This window comes from Bison bison, unplaced genomic scaffold (assembly GCF_000754665.1).
Source record: "Bison bison bison isolate TAMUID 2011002044 unplaced genomic scaffold, Bison_UMD1.0 scf7180017864033, whole genome shotgun sequence".
NCBI lineage: Eukaryota > Metazoa > Chordata > Mammalia > Artiodactyla > Bovidae > Bison > Bison bison.
The window spans coordinates 1902762-1923779 of NW_011494605.1; the positions used below are offsets into that span (position 1 = coordinate 1902762).

The 21018-nt window shown below is 45.0% G+C and overlaps 1 protein-coding gene across 1 annotated transcript in view; it reads right to left on the minus strand.

Moving 5' to 3' along the window:
* AGBL4 (ATP/GTP binding protein-like 4) overlaps positions 1–21018 on the minus strand; it is a 1466590-nt gene that overhangs the window by 276854 nt on the left and 1168718 nt on the right. The window lies entirely within an intron of this gene.

A 21018-nucleotide genomic window follows, 5' to 3' on the forward strand; every position in this document is an offset into this window, starting at 1 on the left:
CCATCACCTCCACTAGCTTTGTTCATAGTGATGCTTCCTAAGGCCCACTTGACTTCACATTCCAGGATGTCTGGCTCTAGGTGAGTGATCACACCATCATGATTATCTGGGTCGTGAAGATCTTTTTTGTACAGTTCTTCTGTGTATTCTTGCCATCTCTTCCTAATATCTTCTGCTTCTGTTAAGTCCATACCATTTCTGTCCTTTATCGAGCCCATCTTTGCATGAAATGCTCCCTTGGTATCTCTAATTTTCTTGAAGAGATCTCTAGTGTTCCCCATTCTGTTGTTTTCCTCTATTTCTTTGCATTGATCACGAGGAAGCCTTTCTTATCTCTCCTTGCTATTCTTTGAAACTCTGCATTAGGGACAATGAATTCACGAAAACTGATGGATCAGATGAGCTCCTGTCCTTAAGGAGTTCCCAGTCATGAAGCAGGAGACTCTAATATGTTGATTAGCGCTGTCTTGGAGGAAAGCACTGGAGGATGTGGAGATCTGGGGCATCTTTTTTCCTTGCAGCTTCCAGATATACAGAGTTGGGCATAGCCAGGACCAGATGAGTCCTTGGGTACATGCACCCAGACTCCTTTGGCACAGTTTTCCAGGGCAGCTACATAACAGCAGACACTGTAGTAATGAGACCAATGGCCTGATGTCAAAGACTTGAGCTCAACAATTTTCTCAGCTTCATAACCACAGACAGAGCAGTAATCTTGATCAAGACTAGGTCCTGATATTACTCACAGGACGAGCCCTGTGAGTATCCTGGCATAGATCCTGACACTATCCAACCATGTGATAAATATAGCATCTTTCACAAGAACAATTAAGGTAATAGCAAACCTTCAGGCAACATACTCTGACAGAAGGAAGGCAGAACTCAAAGCACGCATGCTGCTGGGAGGTTAATGACATAAACATCCATTCATACCCTAAGAAGAGAACTAGAATTACCCAGTCTTGAAGAGTTAAAGCTGGAGGGATCTTTAAAGGCATTATGCCCCCTTACATCACCTTTCATAGCACAGAAAATGGGAATTCAGCTCATTGTTTCTAGGAGTATAAATGTGAGCATTTCATACCTAGCTTTAGAGGTAAAAGCCCTCATTTGCATTTCTGAATCTTCCCTAATTAATTTTACCAAAGCATAATTGACTTTTGACTCAGAAACAGTATACTAAAGATTTCCCCTGGCCTCTAGGCCTCTAGCTAGCCCTATCTAATATGCTCTCACCCACCAGTCAGAGTGATCCATTTAAAGCACAAAGCTGTCCAGGTTACTCTCCTGCCTAAAACTCTTTAATATCTTCCCACCAACTTCAGGATGGGTCTAGGTTCCTTACTCTCCAGGTTCAGCAAGGCCCTGCCTCCTCTCCAGCCTTATCTCTTGCCTCTCCTCATATCCCACTTTACTGAGCAGACCATGTTGTCTTATGCTTGTGCTGAAGCCGTGCCTGTTCCTAGAATGGATTTCTTACCAGTCTTTGCCTGCTTAACTCTTTCTTAACCTTTGAGATCTACCTTAGCCATGATCTCTTCCAGGGAGCCTTCCCAGGGCTCTTAGGTTGGGTCATTGTCCCTTACCCTGTCCCATCGCTATGCCTCCCCAATTATGTCACTTAGAACCTTTGACGGGGACCTCTTATTTATGAGTCTGCATCTCCAGCAGTCTAGGCTTCTGAAGGACAGAAGCAGCATCTTAACCATTCCCCTCCTTTCAGTGCCCACCACAGGACCGGGCCATGGATGCTCTTGGTGAATTTTAATGGAAAAGTAAAGCAGTTCCATGATGAATATTCACTGAGACTTTAACGGTGTGCCAGGCAGCTAAGCGCTTCACACGTATATATCAATTCATTCTTCAAATAGCATTGGGACCACTCAGCGCCCTTAACAAAGCCCTCTGCACTCAGAGTGGTGACTGCAAGTGTCCTGTAGAGGCTCTGGCAATGCCCAGAAACAGTCTTTTGGCCTTGTCCCTGGACAAATCCTCTATCCCAACCTATGGCCTCTGGACTTATGTCCACCCCTTGCCTCACACTTGAACTTGCCTCTCTACATGGCCCCTTGGTGGGGGGGGGGTGCTCCAGGGTCAAACTCTTTGTCTTTCTGTTTCACTTCCACCTCAGACCCTGGCTCTCACCCTCAGGCTCAAGCTCTGCAGTTCTTATACTTAACCTGTTATAGCCCAGGAGATAGCTAAGGCTCCAGATCCTCAATCCCAACCCAGCATTCCAAGTCCTTGATTATATGAAAGGAAAGAGTAGGTCAAAGTGGGATTGATCACATCACTGTCATAACGACAACGAGGAAGCTCAGTCAAGTTCCATAATGTACCCAAGGTCACATGGCCTGGCTTCTGCCCAATGCCTAGACCCAGACATAGCATCTTCTCTTGTTTGGGGGACATACTCCTCCTTTAAAACAACTCCCTCCTAGAGCTCTTTGAAGGCTGGGCTACTTACCTATTTTGCACCTGGGTTATGAGATATCCAGGCAGCAGCTGAACCTAGCACCAACCCCCACTGTCCTGCATGGCATGGAAAAGCACCTTGGGGAAGGCACGGTGAAGGGATGAATGAGTATCAAGCTCAAGCACCCACCAGTCTCCCTCTGGTTACAGTGTATGTTCTGCCCTTCCCCTACTTCTGTTCCCAGAAGTACTTGGAACCCTCATTTGCATTTGGTTTGGTGCCCAGTAAACACAGCTATTAAATTCATCTTCTAGGCAGTTTTTCTTGTACTTGATACTAAGTTCTTCTGTAAAGAAACAGACACCCTTAACATCATACGGAAAGCTAGTTTTAGTTTAAATAAAGAAATTGTGCAATTCTGGGGAAAGTAACAATATCTACATTATCCCTTCTGCCTTGAGAATACCAACCTCTCAGGTGAAATGTTCTGAGGCTGTGAAAAGAGAAACTGTTTTTGAGTTAGATAAAATTGAGTTAAAACTTTGACTTTGCCTCATAGGGGATGTGGACCTTGGGAAAAACCTCAGAGTCACTCTGTGCTCTGCTCTCTTATTCACTTCAGACAATCAGTCTTTCGATTAGTCTTGCCTGTTTCAACTTCTAAACGGTTTTTCTCCAGTCTCTGCTTTGATCATGATCTAGTTAGATGTTTAAGCACTTAGGCTCTGGAGTGAGACTGTCTGGACTTGAATCCCAGTTTTCTTATTTACTATGCCATCATGGGTGATTTATTTACCCTCTCAATGTCTCAGTTTCCTCATCTGTAAAGTGGGGATGAAAAATCTTGGGTTATTCACAAGAATCAATGAAATGATTCTATAGGTGCTAGCAAAAATCCTGGCCCAGAGAAGAAGCTGACAAACATTAGTTATTCTTCTTATTTCTTTTTACCTCCTTTGTTAAAGCTGTCATCATCTGCAACTCCACACTTCACCTTGCCCCACCCCCACATCCCCCCAGTGCCACCCCATGACCATCCCTGCAAAGTCTCCTGGCTGCTTTTTCTCCTCTGCTACCTCTTCCTCAGTCTAGTCTTTGAGCCTTTGCCAGAGTATTCTCTCTAAAAGACAGATTTGATCGTGTGATTTTCAGATGAGAAACTCTGTAATGGTGCCCCCTTGTCTGTAGAAAAGACCTGAGTTCCCTAGCTTTGGAGATAAGGCTCTCCATTATCAGAGTCCCTGAATACCTCCCCTATGATCCTGAGTTGCTACCTCAGAGTGGTTAAGTGTATGTCCCAAAGTCCCACAGCTGTTCACTGGTCCATCTGGGATTTATACCCAAGTCATCTGAGCCCAGAGCCTGTGTTCTGTGAATCAGCCCCACAATGCCTCTCTCCACATGGCTCATCCAGGGACTGACAGCAAGAGGCAGCACCAGATATGCAGGAAAGGAAGCACATACAGGAGAGAAGGAGGAGCTGGTAAGGAGACATCACGGTGGCTACCTGGCTGGGGAGCATCCTGGAGGGGCTGGGGCTCTGGGGGCCAGGGGAGTGAGGATGATACTGGAGAAAATGCTAAAGCTGTGATTTCAGGATTGTTTGGTGAGATGAAGTGAGATTCAAGTCTGAATGGAAACATGCGTGTCAGATGCTTCTTTCCCAACCCTGGCAGCATCCCAGGAAGCTCTGAGGTTTTATTCTTGGTTTCAGTGACTGTTAGGGGGGCTTGTTTTAGGGCTTACAGGGTTCTCTTTGTTCTCCATAAATTAATGAACTCCAGGTTGGTTGGGGCAGGAGAAGAATCCTTCCCTCTTGAGGTCCCTCCTGGCAGTGATTCTACCCAAATATCCATTAGTTCATGCAGCAAACCTTCCAGACACCCGTGGGCACAAGACCCTAGGCTGGAAATGCAGATACAATCAGAAGTATCTCTTGACCCTAAACTACTCCTGATTTACTGGAGAGAATATGCCACATACAATGGCCATACTGTATGAAAAGGTTCCTGGGGTCCAGCTAGGGAGAGCCTGAAGAAGGCTACTCAGACATGACATCTAAGCAAGCTTCTCAGTGGTCATTTTGCCTTCCAAAGGATTCCTTGGATTCATTTCCAAAGGCAAACTTGGGTTATGTCTTTGTGTGATTGTAATTGGAAAACAGTATGTCATTGCTTGGTGTCGTGGGGAGCTCTTAGGGCACACCGGGTAGAATGGTGTGGCGAAGCTCCTCCATACACTCATTGGAATTCCCTCTATTAAGACCAGGGATAATATCATCACTTCCCAAGACTTCATAGCTGAAGCACCTGGCAGAGAGTCTGCAGGTCACATGAAAGGAGAAACTTACTCTGCCCCCCCATACTCTCACTGGGGTCCAGTGAGTTAATGCAGGACAGTGACCCGGTATACAACAACTCTGCCGCTGACCAGCAGTGACTCTGCACAAATCAATCAACCACGCTGAGCCTCGGGTGACCCCTTTGTCCAGTGGGGACAATATCACCTTGCCCAGCCACTGGATGATAGCTCCTGTTCCCAGGTCTCCCATTTCCATGCCCCCCTTTCCCAGCCCATTTCCCCATCTGTGAACAAGACAGGATGGTGAGGCTCTGTGCAGAGAAAGATTCAGAGAATATTCTCAAGGGGCTGTTTAGCTTTGACATCCCATGCATAAAACAACAGCCAGATTGGACTGTTGCTTAATTCTATCCAAACTGCCAGAGAAGCATTTGAATAAGTAATCTAATATATACATTTTTATTCTATTCAATATTCAGGTCATCTCCTGGCTGGAATGAGTATTCAGAATAATGATTGCTTAGAAACATACCATTCCAAATACGAATGAGAATATTTTTGCAATGTTCAGTTCAACAAGGATGGGAAGGTATGAGATTAGGTTCTGCAAATAATCACATCTTTCACATCTCAGATGCCTATAACACACACTTACTACATGTTTCTCTTCATAATCTTGGAAATGCAAATCTCTGCACACTTAGAGGAGGCCTGCGCACACCTTCTGTGCTAAATCAATTCCTGTGTGAAGATGGTAGAACAGAACAAAAAGATGTGACCTCTCAGCTGGTATTTGAGGCTCTTCTACAACATCCACTAAGCTGTGGTCTGGTCCCCTCACACTCAAGTGGAGACAGAGAGCCCACTCCTCCAAGGAGCCCATCCCAGTTGACTTGGGCAACTAGCCTCTCATGTTGAGTACTCTCCCTACTCCTAGCATTCCTGCCTTGATCCTGGTTCTGAACTCTGTTTTCTGGTCCTCAGATATTGCTATAGGGATTGAAGGCAGTGATCCCTTCCTTCCCACCTTGCCAGCCTGCTCCCTGAGCTGAGTGCCCTACTCCCTCCAACCAGAAGTCTGCTCTTGCTTTGTGCCAGCACAGGGCTCTGGAGGGATCATTCTGGGGATGCCAAGAGCAAAGGTGAGCTCAAGGTGCTGGGGAGAAATCTTTTTTCTCTGGCTTCCTATGCCATTCAGTACAAGAACATGATGTTTTTAAAGTAACAGGGGCAGAGTCGTTGATTCTGAGGAAGCTTGCCAAGGCTTTTCAGGAAACAGAAAACAACATCAGGGAAGGGAGACCTTTGGATTACAGCAGGACAAACAGCATTAGCCTATGAACTGTTCCCAGCCAGCACTGCACCACTGCAGAAGGTGTGTGTATACATGTGTGTATATGCGTGCATATGAGAGTGTGTGTTTAAGTATGAGTGATGATGAATGAGCATCTACCCTCACATACTCAGCAGTGCCTGGCTGGTGTTAAGTTCCTCACTTGGCCAAGCATCACTTGTCTTTAAGAGTCACTCAGATGTCGCCTTCTCTAGGAGGCATTCCCTGATATGCCCTTTTTCCCTTAACCAACCTGCATCCCCAGGAAGCTTTTTGTGCTTTCCTTTATATTGTCCAGCTCCTCCCTGGTCAGCCCCTTTAGACAGGTGGCAGCTTCTTTAGGGTCCTGACAGTGTCTGGTTCATCCCTGTAACCTTGGCCTGGCACAGCGTAGGTTCTTCATATGTATCAGTCACATGAATGTATTTGTGGAAAGGTATGTGAGACTTCCCTGGTGGTTCAGACAGTAAAGCGTCTGTCTGCAATGTGGGAGACCCGGGTTCAATTCCTGGGTTGCAAAGATCCTCTGGAGAAGGAAATGGCAGCCCACTCCAGTGTTCTTGCCTGGAAAATTCCATGGACTGAGGAGCCTGGTAGGCTATCGTCCACGGGGTCGCAAAGAATCGGACACGACTGAGCGACTTCACTTTCTCTTCATTTTCACTTCACTTTCACTTTTCATGTGAGTTCTATTTCAGGGTTCTGACCACTGCCTCTACTGCTGTGTTCCTCATTCCTTACTTATAAAAAGCTAAGGTGACGCAGCTTAAGTTGAGTACAACTCTCTCAACGTGGCGACAGTTGTTGGGGGATCACCCGGATCCAGTGGTATCCACGGTTCAGAGATGGTGCTAGCCTTCCTATGAGAGGCACATGTTGAGGGTAGATGGTACTGCTTCTCCGTCCTCCATCTGCTTTGTGCTGACCGTTCCCAGCTGTGATCTGCTGTCTTCCCCTGCCTGGCCCCTCGGAGAAGCCATTCCTGGAGCTGACACTCACATTTTCCTTCTTTCCAGCCAAGTCACAGCTTTTGGATGCTCCCCATGCAGATGTGCAGAATTCTTGCACACATCTGCATATCAGAAGGGTAGGGAAACTTGCTTGGCAAGAGGCCCTGGCTCAGCGGGAGTGCTCCATTGGCAAGCCTCGATTGTGAGAGGCTCTTTCTGCACTGTTCTTGGCCAAGGAGCTCATCCAGGGATGGGACTGGTCAAGGCTGGGCTTTGTCATACCCAGGGAGGGTTGAAATATGGTGCATTTCAGGGGGTAGATGAAACTGCAACATCTTATTAGCCTCCTCTGAGCAAGCTAAGAAAGTCGGTGGGCAGATCTTGGGGTGGGGGACTGGTGTCTCAGGCAGTGGCACAAAGAGAAAAGAAAGAAAATGCATTCATTAACTTCCACACTTACTAGAAGCCGTCCAACACCCCCATTGGTAGAGGTCTGCTTTGTGCTGAGCAGTAAAAGTGAGTCATTAAATATGAGGACCTGCTTCCCATCTGAGATCTGCCACTTTTAAGGTCTGAGACCTTGGGTAAATCCTTCAGTATATTTTGGTATCAGTTTTCACATCTGTAAAATGGTGTGGTAATTGCACCTGCTGCATAAGGTTGAGGGGAGGGTTACCTGAGATAAGCCCAGTAAAACACTCAGCAGAGCATGTGATAAACATTTAGTAAATACAGTTCCTTTTGAGCACTTGTTTACTGTACATTTACTATGTGTCAGGCATCATTTTTTCTGGGCACCTTAACTATTTTGTCATATTTATTCCCCACAATAAACATTCAAGAGAAGTATTATTACCTCTTAGCTGTAGTCAACTAAATTGAGGCCCAGAGATGTTAAGATATATTTGAAAGCCACACAGCATAGCATGGGGGCAGTGAAGTTTAACTTTCAGGGCTGTGAAAAGCCAGATGTCAAATGTTTCTTTCAGGACCAGAGCTGGAAAGTTCCAAGGGAAAGGAGGCTTAAGCCTGAATGTGGACCAGGGGAGAAGAGGGAGTCAAACTCTTGTCCAGAGTGACTGAGATCACAGCTGGAAGGATGCTGGGTGAAGCATGAAAGCAAAAGGGATAGAGAGAGGTAGGGCTGGCAATCAGGAAGGGTGAGAAGCAAAACAGCACAGGCTCCCAGGCAGAGGCTGTGGCCGGTCCCTGGGATGAAGACTAAGACCAGGGTGAGTTTGTCAGAGCTGGCTGCCTTAGTTAGGCACTCTCCCTCTGTGGATCTGGAGAAGTGGGTAAAAATACTTAGATCCTAGGGCTGAGATGATGACCACAAAAGGGCTGCACAGAGAGCTCTTTTCACAATGTCTGGAACATGGCAAACGCTCAACAAATGCACCGAGAGAAAAATATCCAGACTAATGTTTGGATGACACAATTTCTGAAAGAGTAACAGGGGTCATTATCTTCACTCATCGGACGTGCAGGTCCCACTACAGCCTAGACTGTGAAGGATGGCTGGGGCAGACTGCTTGCAGGGGTTCAATCCACCAAGACCTCTGCATGCCTAAACTGGCACAACGAGAACATGCATTAGCCCTACTGTAGGGCAAGATGAGGATGACAGCGGAATATTGTATTCTGTGATTAGTTTCCCATGGATCCATATTTGAACCTCAGGGAGAGAGGGGCTGCAGGCAAGAAGCTATTTCTAAAAGGGCCACAGACGGAGCTATGAATGCAGAGTGGAGGAAAGAAACATTTCCCCCATTTCTAGATTGAAAAGATTGTGACTTTGGCTGCTGTAATCATTCCTGTCCCAGCAGTTTGATATCATAAGCCTGGAAATACCTTTGGTGGGGTCATCAGATTTCTCTTGGTGAGCACTGGGAGCTCTGATGAGGGTACAACACTCTCAGATGAAGGAAGCAGGGGACCTAATGGGACGGGCTAAGCAGGAGAGAAGCAACATGGTAGACAGCAGATGGAAGCAGGTAGCATCCTCTGTGAGCTCACATGTTATGGCAGTTGGAAACTTCTGGAAATAATTGGGCGAGATCTTGAGGGAGGTTAGACTCCTTCATTAGCAGGTAAGGGCAGAAGCTGGCAAATCACAGGTGATTACTCTAAGTGTGTGTGTTAGTCCCAGTCGTGTCTGAGTCTTTGCCACTCCATGGATGGTAGCCCTCCAGGCTCCTCTGTCCATGACATTCTCCAGGTAAAAATACTGGCATGGGTAGGCATTCCCTTCTCCAGGGGATCTTCCCAACCCAGGAATCGAACCCAGGTGTCTTGTACTGCAGGCAGATTCTTCACTGTCTGAGCCACCAACGAAGCTTGATAACTATAAATGGGATCCCATTTGTGCCCTCAGGCTGGTGCCATCTGGGAAAACATCAGTTAAATACTCTTTGCTTTGATCAAATGGCTCCCAGAGATCTGAGGTCATTTCTAAAGTTAGGTATGCTTATAACTCTTTTATATATTTTCTCTCTAACCTCTGACACTTTGGTTAGTAAGGCCTCCTGTTTCATCCTCACAAAAATTTTCCAAATTCACTTCCTCCCTACTTTTCTAGTGTTTTTTTTTTCTGGGTGTGTGAGGAATAGGGTTCATTTTTCAGGGATTGAGGGTGGTAGCAAGGGCTAATCTATGCCCATTATTATTATAAATGCAGGAAATGTAGGAAGGGATAGAGCACAGAATTTCTCCTTGAAGATTTATGATCCGATTTCAACCATTCATCTGAGGACTACTCAAAATTGTCAAAGAATGGATGAATTCACTCACTCACTCATTTATTCAACCAACGAACAGATGGTCTCTGAGCACTCTGTCAGTCTTGATGCTGGTTACTGGGGACTCATGGCCCCCCTGCACTTGAGATGCTTAGGGTCTAGGGAGTCAAGTACACAGCAGAGGGCAGCGCACAGTTGCACTGTTGACAATGACCGAGCTAAAAGATCAATACAGATCGTTTCTGTGAAAAGATATTCCCTAAGTCATTTGCCAGATGATTGCTTTCCCTCATCCTCTTCCCTTAGCTCATTTGGTAAAGAATCCACCTGCAATGCAGGAGACACTGGTTCAATTCCTGGGTCAGGAAGATCCCCTGGAGAAGGGAAAGGCTACCTACTCCAGTATTCTGGCTTGGAGAATTCCATGGACTGTACAGTTCATGGGGTCACAAAGAGTCAGACACGACTGAGCGACTTTCACTTTCACTTCCCTGGAAGATGTGCCTTAATGATGTGGGAGAGGGAGAGGGTCTACTTTTCGCTGCCCCCGTGGGGAGGCGGTGTGGAGTTAGGAAAGAGCACAGGCCTTGCACCTAGACAGTCCTGGGTTTCAATATCAGTTCTGCCATTTCTGAGTTGTCAGACTTTAGTCACTTCACCTCTTGGAGTTTCAATTTCTTAATGTGTAAAAAGAGAATAATTAATATAAAATATATAGAGTAGTCCTGGACACCTAATAGACACTTTGTAAATGGAAGGCATTTTCAATTTATCCCAAATTTCAGGTGTGAAAAATTTGTTGGGATGGGATGCATGCTCAGTTGTGTCCAGCTCTTTGCAACCCCATGGATTATAGCCCACCAGGCTCCTCTGACCATGGAATTTTCCAGGCAAGAATACTGTGGGTTGCCATTTCCTACTCCAAGGGATCTTCCCAAGCCAGGGATCGAACCTGTGTCTCTTGCTTCTCCTACACTGGCAGGCAGATTCTTTAATGACTTTACTGTGATGAACTGCTGAGATTTTGGAGTTGATCTCTTTCAATAGCCTAGCCTGGCTTGTAGTGACAAATACAAAGGAGTGGCCTTCTTGTGGTCACCCATCTGAGGCAACAAGTTCGGAGCAGTTTGCTCAGTTCATTTTATTTGTTTCTCTTTAAAATTCCAAGTCTCTAATTTGACCTTTGGAGGATGCTAGTTGGTAAAAGGCCCAGGCTTTCCCACACCCTGATTGTCTGCTGTGCTTGGGCCCAGTCCCTACATATGGAGTGGGACAATAATACCTGTAACTGATCCTGCAAGGAGGCCCTCTCCCTCCCTCCCCCTCCTCCCACCCCCTAGCTCTCTGGAAAGCATCAAGAATAAAATAAACATGGGCACATGTGGCAGGAGCATTCCTCTCTCTGGCTGTGTCCCAACAGATGGGACACCACAGGTAGCCCTCCAGGGCCCTGATCATCAGCAGATTGGGGGTGGGTGGTATTAGGATGTGGTGGATGCTAGATGGAGGGAAACTCAAGTTCTTTATGCCAAGTCCATCCATGTCATGGAGTCCAAGGGCTGAGAGCAACTTCTGAGACCATTCAACATTCCATGTAATTTTTCTTGGGCAGGTTAGAGAAGAGAGGTGTCCATAGTCATACACCTCTCTAGTGACAGAGCCAAGACCTCAGACTCAAGTCTTCTGAATCCCAGTCTGTGCCTTCTCCATGTTCATGGGCAGATTCATTTGAGCATCTACAATGGTTTCCTATTTTAGCATATCAAATTCAAATGTTCTGGTCTGGCATCCAGTGTCTAGAAGATCTGGTCCACACTCTACCTTTCCAACCTTATTTCAAACTCAACAGACAACATGGACAGGTACTTCCTGCTCTTCAAATTTTGAATCAAGTTCTCCTTTATTTTTGTTTAAACCCTGCTCTTCTTTAATGTCTGTTCTGGGATCCCTGGTTCTTACTTAAGTGCGTCTTCTTGGTTCTGTCCTGTCCTGACCATTCTGGTTTCTGGTTGAGGTTCAACCTTCTCCATAAGAATGCCAATTGGGAGCTTATCTAGAAAGTGCAGATTATTCTCCATCTGATGAGGCAGTTGGGGGGTGAGTGGAATCTAAGGTTATAGCCTTCGACTAGAAGGTTGACCCAGCAGTGTCCAGGGCATGGCTGTGTCTGACTGCAACTTGAAGGCAGTGTCATAAGGGTCTGGGATAAAATATGAGGAGCCTCTCAGCAAGGTGTTACACTTGGAAGCTCACACAGAATGGTAACCTCAAGGAGGTCTGTCTGGAAGCTAGGGCAGCATGATCAAGGAAAGCGAGGGGAGGCCACCATCTAAAGCTGAGCTCGATAATATATGGCCTCTTATGTGGCTGGCGTCTGACAGGTGAGGAACTGCCTTTGGAGCATCAAAATGAACAGACATTCCCAAGGAGGGCATTTCCAAAACTGAGAGTTGTCCAGAGGAAGCTACAAAGCTAGAGTCAGGAATAGGAATGCATGTGGTACTACGAGGGAAAGATTGGGTACGATTTTAGAGTGAGCAGCAATTTTGGTCTCTATGGGTCATGAAGAACAAAACAAGGAAGTAGGTTAGGAGGTTCACCTTAATTTTCAATAAGTACTCTGAATCAGATATTCCTCTTTTCCCCTGCCTTCCTGGAAAACACTACACTGGCCTGGATAAATTCATAGTTTTAAAGTGTATTCATTCATCAAAAGATGGCTTGAAACTCAACATTAGTGGCCAGGAATAACCGGTCATGGAGCCAAACTGGTTGAGCTGTGTCCTATCACTGGAGTTACTTACTACATTTTTGTATGGATTTCTTTATTCCTTTCCCTCTGACTTTGATGGGGGCCCTCTAGGAAGGTTTGGGCACTGGAGAAAAAAAGAAGGCTTAAGGGTTGAGATCATGGCATCTGGTCCCATCACTCATGGCAAATAGATGGGGAAACAATGGAAATAGTGAGAGACTTTATTTTCTTGGGCTCCAAAATCACTGCAGATGGTGACTGTAGCCGTGAAATCAAAAGATGCTCCCTCCTTGGAAGAAAAGCTATGACAAACCTAGGCAGCATATTAAAAAGCAGAGACAATACCTTGCTGACAAAGGTCCATCTAGTCAAAGCTATGGTTTCTCCAGTGGTCATGTATGGATGTGAGAGTTGGACCATAAGGAAAGCTGAGTGCCGAAGAATTGATGCTTTTGAACTGTCGTGTTGGAGAAAACTCTTGAGAGTCCCTTGGACTGCAAGGAGATCAAACAAGTCAATTCTAAAGGAAATCAGTCCTGAATATTCATTGGAAGGACTGATGCTGACACTGAAGCTCCAATAATTTGGCCACCTGATGGAAAGAGCTGTCTCACTGGAAAAGACCCTGATGCTGGGAAAAAATTGAAGACAGGAGAAGGGGACGACAGAGGGTGAAATGATTGGATGGCATCACTGACTCAATGGGCATGAGTTTGAGCAAGCTCCAGAGATGGTGAAGCACAGGGAAGCCTGGTGTTCTGCAGTCCATGAGGTCGCAAAGAGTCAGACACAACTGAGTGACTGAACAACAACAAAGGGTTGTTTTGTGTCTGAACCATTTGAGTCTCACAAGTTTGGGACAGAAGAACCCACATTTTGGTTCAACTTAGCTCAGTTGAGTTCTGCACTGAGATTTGAAGCCAAAATTCCAGGTAATAATAATAGCTAACCTTCTCCTTTCTTGTGAATGTATTTGTCTTAGGGAAATTTGGCTGAGATGAGGTTGGATATGGGTATTTTTGAGTCCCCTGGGCAAACACTATTATGATATTACCTCAGCAATACCATCAACAATATTTTTGTCTACTAGTTTAAGCCAGAGACCAACTCTCCCCCATTCCCTGCCAACCTCCTCAGTGGGACCTAGAATCCCTTCACTCTTGTCTTAAACCCCAGCCATGAGTCTAGTCTTCCCTGATGCCATTTGCTTATTAACATGGGCATTTAAGAGCTACCCACTTGATTTTCTCATCACTGAGCTCTGTTAGTTTGATTCTTGTACTGAGACTCCAGATATAGAGCACTCTAATGATAATGGTGATTTCTTAAAAGCCAAACAGAGGACTTGAATTCTTGTTCAATCTCATTCTTCCTTTCCCTTTGTCCTCCACTACTGAACAGAGCTGTGAGTTGAATTGCAGAGAGCCAACTAAGGTGGGTAAATTAGCAAAGCTTTGGCAATAATAGTCATTCATAGAGCACTGACACACTGGAAAGAAGATCAGCTGGAGTCAGATGGAATTCATTTGAATCTGTGCTTAACTACTTACTTACAAACTAAGCTTCAACAGGCCACTTCACCCTAGACAACCTCACTCTCCTCATTTATCGAAGGGTAATAATTTACTAGACAAGACCTTTGAGCAGAGCATATTATGTTTAATTCCTCAAGGGGTGAGTCCACGCTATATTCTTTGTACCCTCAGTACCTACAAAGGGCCTGGCACATAATAGACAGTGAATGATAGCAGTTAGTAATATTTATTTGAGAAAGAATATATTCCCAACATGCTACCAAATCAAGAAAGGGGGGAAAAAAAGAAAAGAAAAAAATCACCTTGTTCTTCACTGTATGGACCTAGAAATCAGAGGAGCAGTTGGGTTAAGAGTTCAAGGCAGTTCTAATTACAACACTAATGTTATTAGCTGTTAATCATCTGCCTGTTGCTATCATCCCTGTTCAGAGTCAGATATGCTTTCTCTTTCTGAAAGCAATTCCTGGTTCTCTAAAACATCTTTAATGTAATTAATATATCTCATTACCTTTGTTCTGGCATTAGCATCTTAAACCAAATAAAACACGGGCAGATTTCAACGACTCAGTTGAGGAGCTATAATGTGTGTGAGTGGTGAGGAGCAAGAAAGTGAGGGGCAGATAAAATGTGGTCAGTTTTGATTTACAGAATTTGCTATGTGGAGCTGCAGTTAAATGTTTGTGTCTGAGCAGTGGAGGTTGGGAGGGAGATGGATGCATATAAGTTGGGCTGGAGGAGGGAGGAAACCTTTGAAATAGTTGCTTTTTGGATGGTCAGGTAAAATTTGAAGTGGCTTGAATAAGCCTGAGACCATTCTTTGTGGATGAGCAGCCAGATTTCAGTCTGTCAAATCAATCTGAAAAGGAGCTCAGAAGGAACTTTGAGGGGCCCGGCCTTTACAGTCATGCATTTGTGGGAATGAAGCAAGGATTAAGTGTTTCTATTGCATATAACAGTGATTTATGTCCTTACACCAGATGGCCTTTTTATACTGTTCATGGGGTGCTCGTGGCAAGAATACTGGAGTGCTTGCCATTTCCTCTCCAGCAAAAGGAGAAGAGGACCACAGAGGATAAGATGGTTGGATAGCATCACCAACTCAATGGACATGAGCTTGGGCAAACTCTGGGAGACAGTGAGGGACACGGAAACCTGGTGTGCTCCAGTCCATGGGGGTGCAAAGAGTTGGACACAACTGAGCGACTAAACGACAACCAGATGGCCATGCAGGCAGGAAACTGACCACAGTCTGAAGAGAAGAAGCAAATGTTCCACCACCTCCCCTGCTAGCCTATGGCCTCAAGGTTCAAGGATCAACACTTTCCCTAGTGGGTTATGAGAGTTGATCCCTGTAAACAATAAGCATTCTAAGCTGCATGTTTGGGCAAACCAGTGTGAGGGCACAGATGTGCCTAAATATGCTCAGGGAGGAGGAACTCAGGGAATGCCCCAGAGGTGGTCAGGATGAAGAGGGATTAACCGGATAAACACGTGTGAGGGAAGTCATTCAAGGCTGAGGGAATTACCTGTACAAAAGTTTAAAAATGAGAGAGAACTTGGTCTATTCCAGGAATTGCAAATACTTGAGAATAGTTTGAAGTGAAGTGGAGTGGAAGTCGCTGTCACGTGCAACTCTTTGCGACCCCATGGACTATGCAGTCCATGGAATTCTCCAGGCCAGAATACTGGAGTAGGGAGCCTTTCCCTTCTCTAGGAGATCTTCCCAACCCAGGGATCAAACCCAGTCTCCCACATAGCAGGTGATTTCTTTACCAGCTGAGCCACAGGGAAGCCCAAGAATACTGGAGTGGGTAGCCTATCCCTTCTCCGGTGGATCTTCCTGACCCAGGAATTGACCCGAGGTCTCCTACATTACAGGTGGATTCTTTACCAACTGAGATAGAGAATAGTTTGAGCACAGATTAAAAAAACAAACAAACAAATAAACAAAAACACACTGAGTGACCATGGAAAACACTGAGGCTGGAGAGAGATTTGCCCAAGCGCTTCATGGGAGCCAGAGACTAGTGCCCCACCCCCTGCCCACCCAAATATATATGACATTTTGAATGTGGTTATTTCCTGCCTTGAGCAATTCTTTATCACTGGGATGATGTTCTGTTAAGTTTAGGAGACCTCCACCAGTCAACCTAAGAGGACATTTGGTGACTTGACCAAATCCATGGGGGTTAGAAGACCTGGTTTATTACACAGTTTTTTTTTTTTTTTAAGGGCTGTGTGAGTTCAAAGTTTCCATGAACTTTGGTTTCTTCAGTTATTGAATGGATATGATTATGGAGAGGATTCAACAGAATAATGTATTCATTCTATTTATAAAGTGAGGCATACTGGCTGCATGAAAGTAATCCTAATTACTAGTGTTAACTAGGACTCACCTCTATCCTGTGGGTACCTGGACATCTATTCCATTTATGCAGGTGTCTGGATCAAGTTCTCTCCTTTTCCACACAGCTGAGCTTGGGCTCCCCCACCAGCTCTGGTCAGCTAGAATCCAGGCTGACCAAATGGACTGGTTCTCTGCTTCCCCCACTTGTCTGGAGCCAGGCTTCCACAGTAGATTTAAGACTCAACATTCTGCTTCTTGGGTCTCCCTCTTACACTTCCTCATAAGGCAGGAACAGAGAGGACAGCACCCAAGGCCAACCTCCACGCATAACCTTTTCTAGTGTGTGCTTATGTGCCCCTGTAGAGGCACCTGGGAGACGTAGGTCTGTTTTGGGTGGGTGGTGGAGGCTGTGTGGTCAGCAGGCAAAAGGCCAAGACATTTTGTTTCTGTCCAGGGTCTTGGCAACATCTTGAGCACCTGATAGTCTGCAGTCACACCAGGAATGTTCCCGGGATTTGGCCAAATTCATTTATAAGAGACGGACTTGGAAAGGCCATCATCCTCCCTCAGAAGCAAATGATTTCACCAGCTCCATCTTCCAGCTGCAGAAATTGGTTAATTACAAGGGCTATGATTTGCAATCAGTATTATCTCCTTGGCATCTACTTCACTGAAGGCAAATATTTATGACCACATTTGAGAAAGGGCACATTGTTTTAATCAGGACCATACATGGAACTGGGCTTCCCTGATGACTCAGACGGTAAAGAATCAGACTGCAGTGTGGGAGACCTGGGTTTGATCCTTGGATCGGGAAGATACCCTGGAGAAGGGAACGGCTACCCACTCCAGTCTACTTGCTTGGAGAATTTCTTGGACAGAGGAGCCTGGCGGGCTACCGTCCATGGGGTCATAAAGAGCTGGACACGACTGAGAGACTGCACACAGACACACTGATACACAGAACACTGAACTGACTCTTAGGGCACTGAGGCCAATTTTTGCTTTTTTTCAGTCTGAAGCATTTGGGACAAAAAACACAGGCAGATACTAGATTGAGGCCCTGATTTTCACAAGATATAGACAACCACAGGTACTAATCCCAAGAAATAAATCCTAAACATAAAGAAATGCTTTATGTACAAAGATGACTACTACAGGTTTTTTTTAATAACAGTGAAAAAAATATTAACTTAAATGTTCAGTTCAAAAGGGGTAAATGAGTTATTATGCATTTACTTGATGGAATATTATCAACATTAGGAATGATGGTAATGAAGCATTGCATATTAATGTGGAAAAGTTTTGCATTGTGCTGTTAAAAGTAAAAAGAGAAGCAAAATAAGGTGGGTGTTCTATACCTCTTAAAAATATGCATGGAAAAAAAGCTTGTAAGAAAATACAGTGATATGACAACAGTGGTATTCTTTGAGCATTTCACCTATTTTATCCTACATTTTTCTTGAATGAATGTGTATTATTTTACAATCAAAATTCACTGAAAATGGCAAGAAGAGGAAGTGATTGGTCACATTGGCAATTTCACAAGGTTGCTGTATTCTGCACCTTGGATTGAGGAAGCCAGCTGGTATCATGGTAAAACATTTTTATGTGGTTAGGAGATAAGTATTAAGATTCCTAATGGCAGGCCCCACTACGGAACATTTTGTCTTTACCTTCAAGGTTTCATGGAATACTGGGGAGGGACAGCTCCCCCACTATGTGAAAGAGGTTAGTGTGGAGTGCTGAGGGAGCATAGAGCAGGCTCCTAATCCAGCCTGAGTATCAATGAGGGCTGCCTGGAGGTGGTAACATTCAAGATAGGTTTTGAAGCATAAAGAGGAAGAGGACATTTCCGGAAAAGAAAACAGGTCAAAAATGGTACGTGAAAGAACATGTTATGTTTGGGGAATAACCAGTACTTCATTGTAGCTGAAATGTTGGGTGCATGGGAAATGAGTAATAGAAAGGGCCCCCAGGCTAGATTCTGAAGAGCCTTGAATATCATTCTAAAGCAGCCCTTCTCTGAGAAAGTCGAGGAGAGGTTTATCCTGAGGGCAATAACGAGCCATTGAGAGTGTTAACTGGGGCAGGAGGTGATCAGAGCTGTGTGCCAAGAATATTTCTCTGGCTGCAGCACAGACTTGGAAATGGATTTAGGGGAAGGATAAAAGAGAGATTAAAGATAGAGAAGTCTATGTAGGTAGCAAGGCAGTAATTCTGGTGAAAGGAGCAAAGTATGAACCAAGGAGTGCTAGACTTACAAGAGCCCTTAGAAATCTCCCAGCCTTTGACATTGGAGGAAGAGCATGTTTTTGGATCAGTTTAACATTTAAATCAATAGACTGAGCAAATCAGACTGCTCTCCATAGTGTGGGTAGGCCTCATCTATCAGCTGAAGGCCTGAATAGAACAAAAGCAGACTACTGCTTCCCCCTCCTGCCTGACTGCCTTTGAGTTGGGACATCAGTTTTTCCCTGCCTTCACACTCTAATAGAAACATTAGCTCTTCCTGGGCCTTGAGCTCACGTGTCTTGCCTACCTTTGGACTAGAACTACACCAACAGCTCTCCTGGTCTCCAGCTTGCCAGCTAAAGATCTTGGCATTTGTCAGTCACTATAATGACACATGCCAGTTCAGATACATAGATACGCATACATGTCTATTGCTATTGGTTCTGTTTTTGTAATCAGATTTCTATTAATATACAATAAGTCCCCTACATACAAATCTTCAAGTTGCAGACTTTCAAAGACGTGAACAGACAATCCATTGACGTCAGGCGTGACTAACATTGCAGCTTGTTCTCCATCCCCTATTGCTGATGATTCTTCGCTCTACCATCTCCTACCTCCTCTCCCCACTCCACTCAGTAACTATTCTTGCCTGTCCACTCAATTCCAGCCCCTGTATGCCAGCTGTTGTACTATACTCTGTGTGTGTTAGTTGCTCAGTCGTGTCCGACTCTTTGCGACCCTATGGACCGTAGCCCGCCAGACTCCTCTGTCCATGGGATTCTCCAGGTGAGAATACTGTAGTGGGTGGCCATGCCCTCCTCCTGGGGATCTTCCTAACCCAGGGATGGAACCTGCGTCTCTTACGTCTCCTGCATTTGCAGGTGGGTTCTTTACCACTAGCGCCACCTGTACTTTTCAAGGTACTGAATTGCAAGATTAAAAATGTTTTCTTTGTTAATTTTTAATGTATTGTTTATGTGAAAAGTATTATAAACCTATTATAGTACAGTACTATATAGCCTGTTGTGTTAGTTGGGTACCAAGGCTAACTTTGTTGGACTTATGAACAAACTGGACTTAGGAACAGAATAGAATTCATTTGTATGTAGAGGACTTACTATTAATAATAATAATATTGGTCTTTTTGCATCCACCCTGCCTCACTAGCACCAGAGTTGACTTAATGAGTGGCAAATTTGGCATGTAAGCCTAGGTTTCATGGCTCCCGCCTCCTGGGGCCCTTTCACTGTTCCACACTGCACCAAACGTACCAGGACCATCTGAGAGAAAAACTCTCCCTGATTGCCTGTACTAGCTTTTCTGGCATCAGACCTCCCCAGATTCTAGAAGGGGGAAGTCTTGGTTTCTTAATATATCTTAACTATTCACTACATGGTTATCCATTAACAGGGCAAAGCTTTCCTTCATTCTTGCAGAGTGTTTTCAGTAGGCACTGCTAGAAAACAAATTCTAGGAAGCAATTTTGCTTCCCCATCACCATCTACCACCTCTGTTTCCCCCTATTATAGCCAACCTTGCTCAGCAGGCTGAAACATAGTGCCAAATAATTAACCAGCCTTCCCTGGTAAGTAAGTCAGTCCTACCTGGAGACCAGCACTCAGAGGTTGGGGAGCCTCTGGCACCAAGACAGAAGTCAGCTGGGGCAGACTAAGGATTCAGTGATCAGAGGTGGGGGCACCCATCTATCACCTTTTTCCTCCATTCTCCAAGGCCTCTGCTTACAAGGCCTCTTTTTTGCCTGACCAGTTCCCACTTTTCCTTAATGCCCAGTCTCAAAGCTTCCTTTGAGCTCCCACAGCTCCCTGTGTGCATTTTTACCTGAGTGTCTCTTCATTTCTTTTCTTCCTTTGGACTATCTCTAGATCAAGCATAAAGTCTTATGTCTTTGTTTCTCAGTGCCAAACACAAAATATGGAAATGAAAGATGGACCAGCATATATTTAACACAAGAATGAATAATTGAATGAGTGATTAATAATCTGAATTTTAGGCCTTCTTATTTCATCTCTGAACCAAGGCACCTTGCTAGGCCTTAATTCTGGCATCTGTAGAATGGGAATATATGCCTCTCAGAATTATTGCAAGGAATGTATGAAAGAGAGGATTTGGTGGGACTAGGCAACTGCACAGAAAGGCTGTATACATACATGGGAGTGTACCTGGGGAGTCATCAGGGTAGTTAGTTACTGCCTCTCAAGATGTGAGCCCTCCAAGGGCAATATTTTTCTTCAATCTCTTTTGTTCCTCTCTCTCCCTCTTTCACTTTCCCTCTCTCCATTCCTCTCTTTGTCTTTTTTTTTCTTCCTGACCTCATATTCTAACTTAGTGAAACTATGAGCCATGCTATGTAGGGTTACCCAAGAGGGATGTGTGACGGTGGAGAGTTC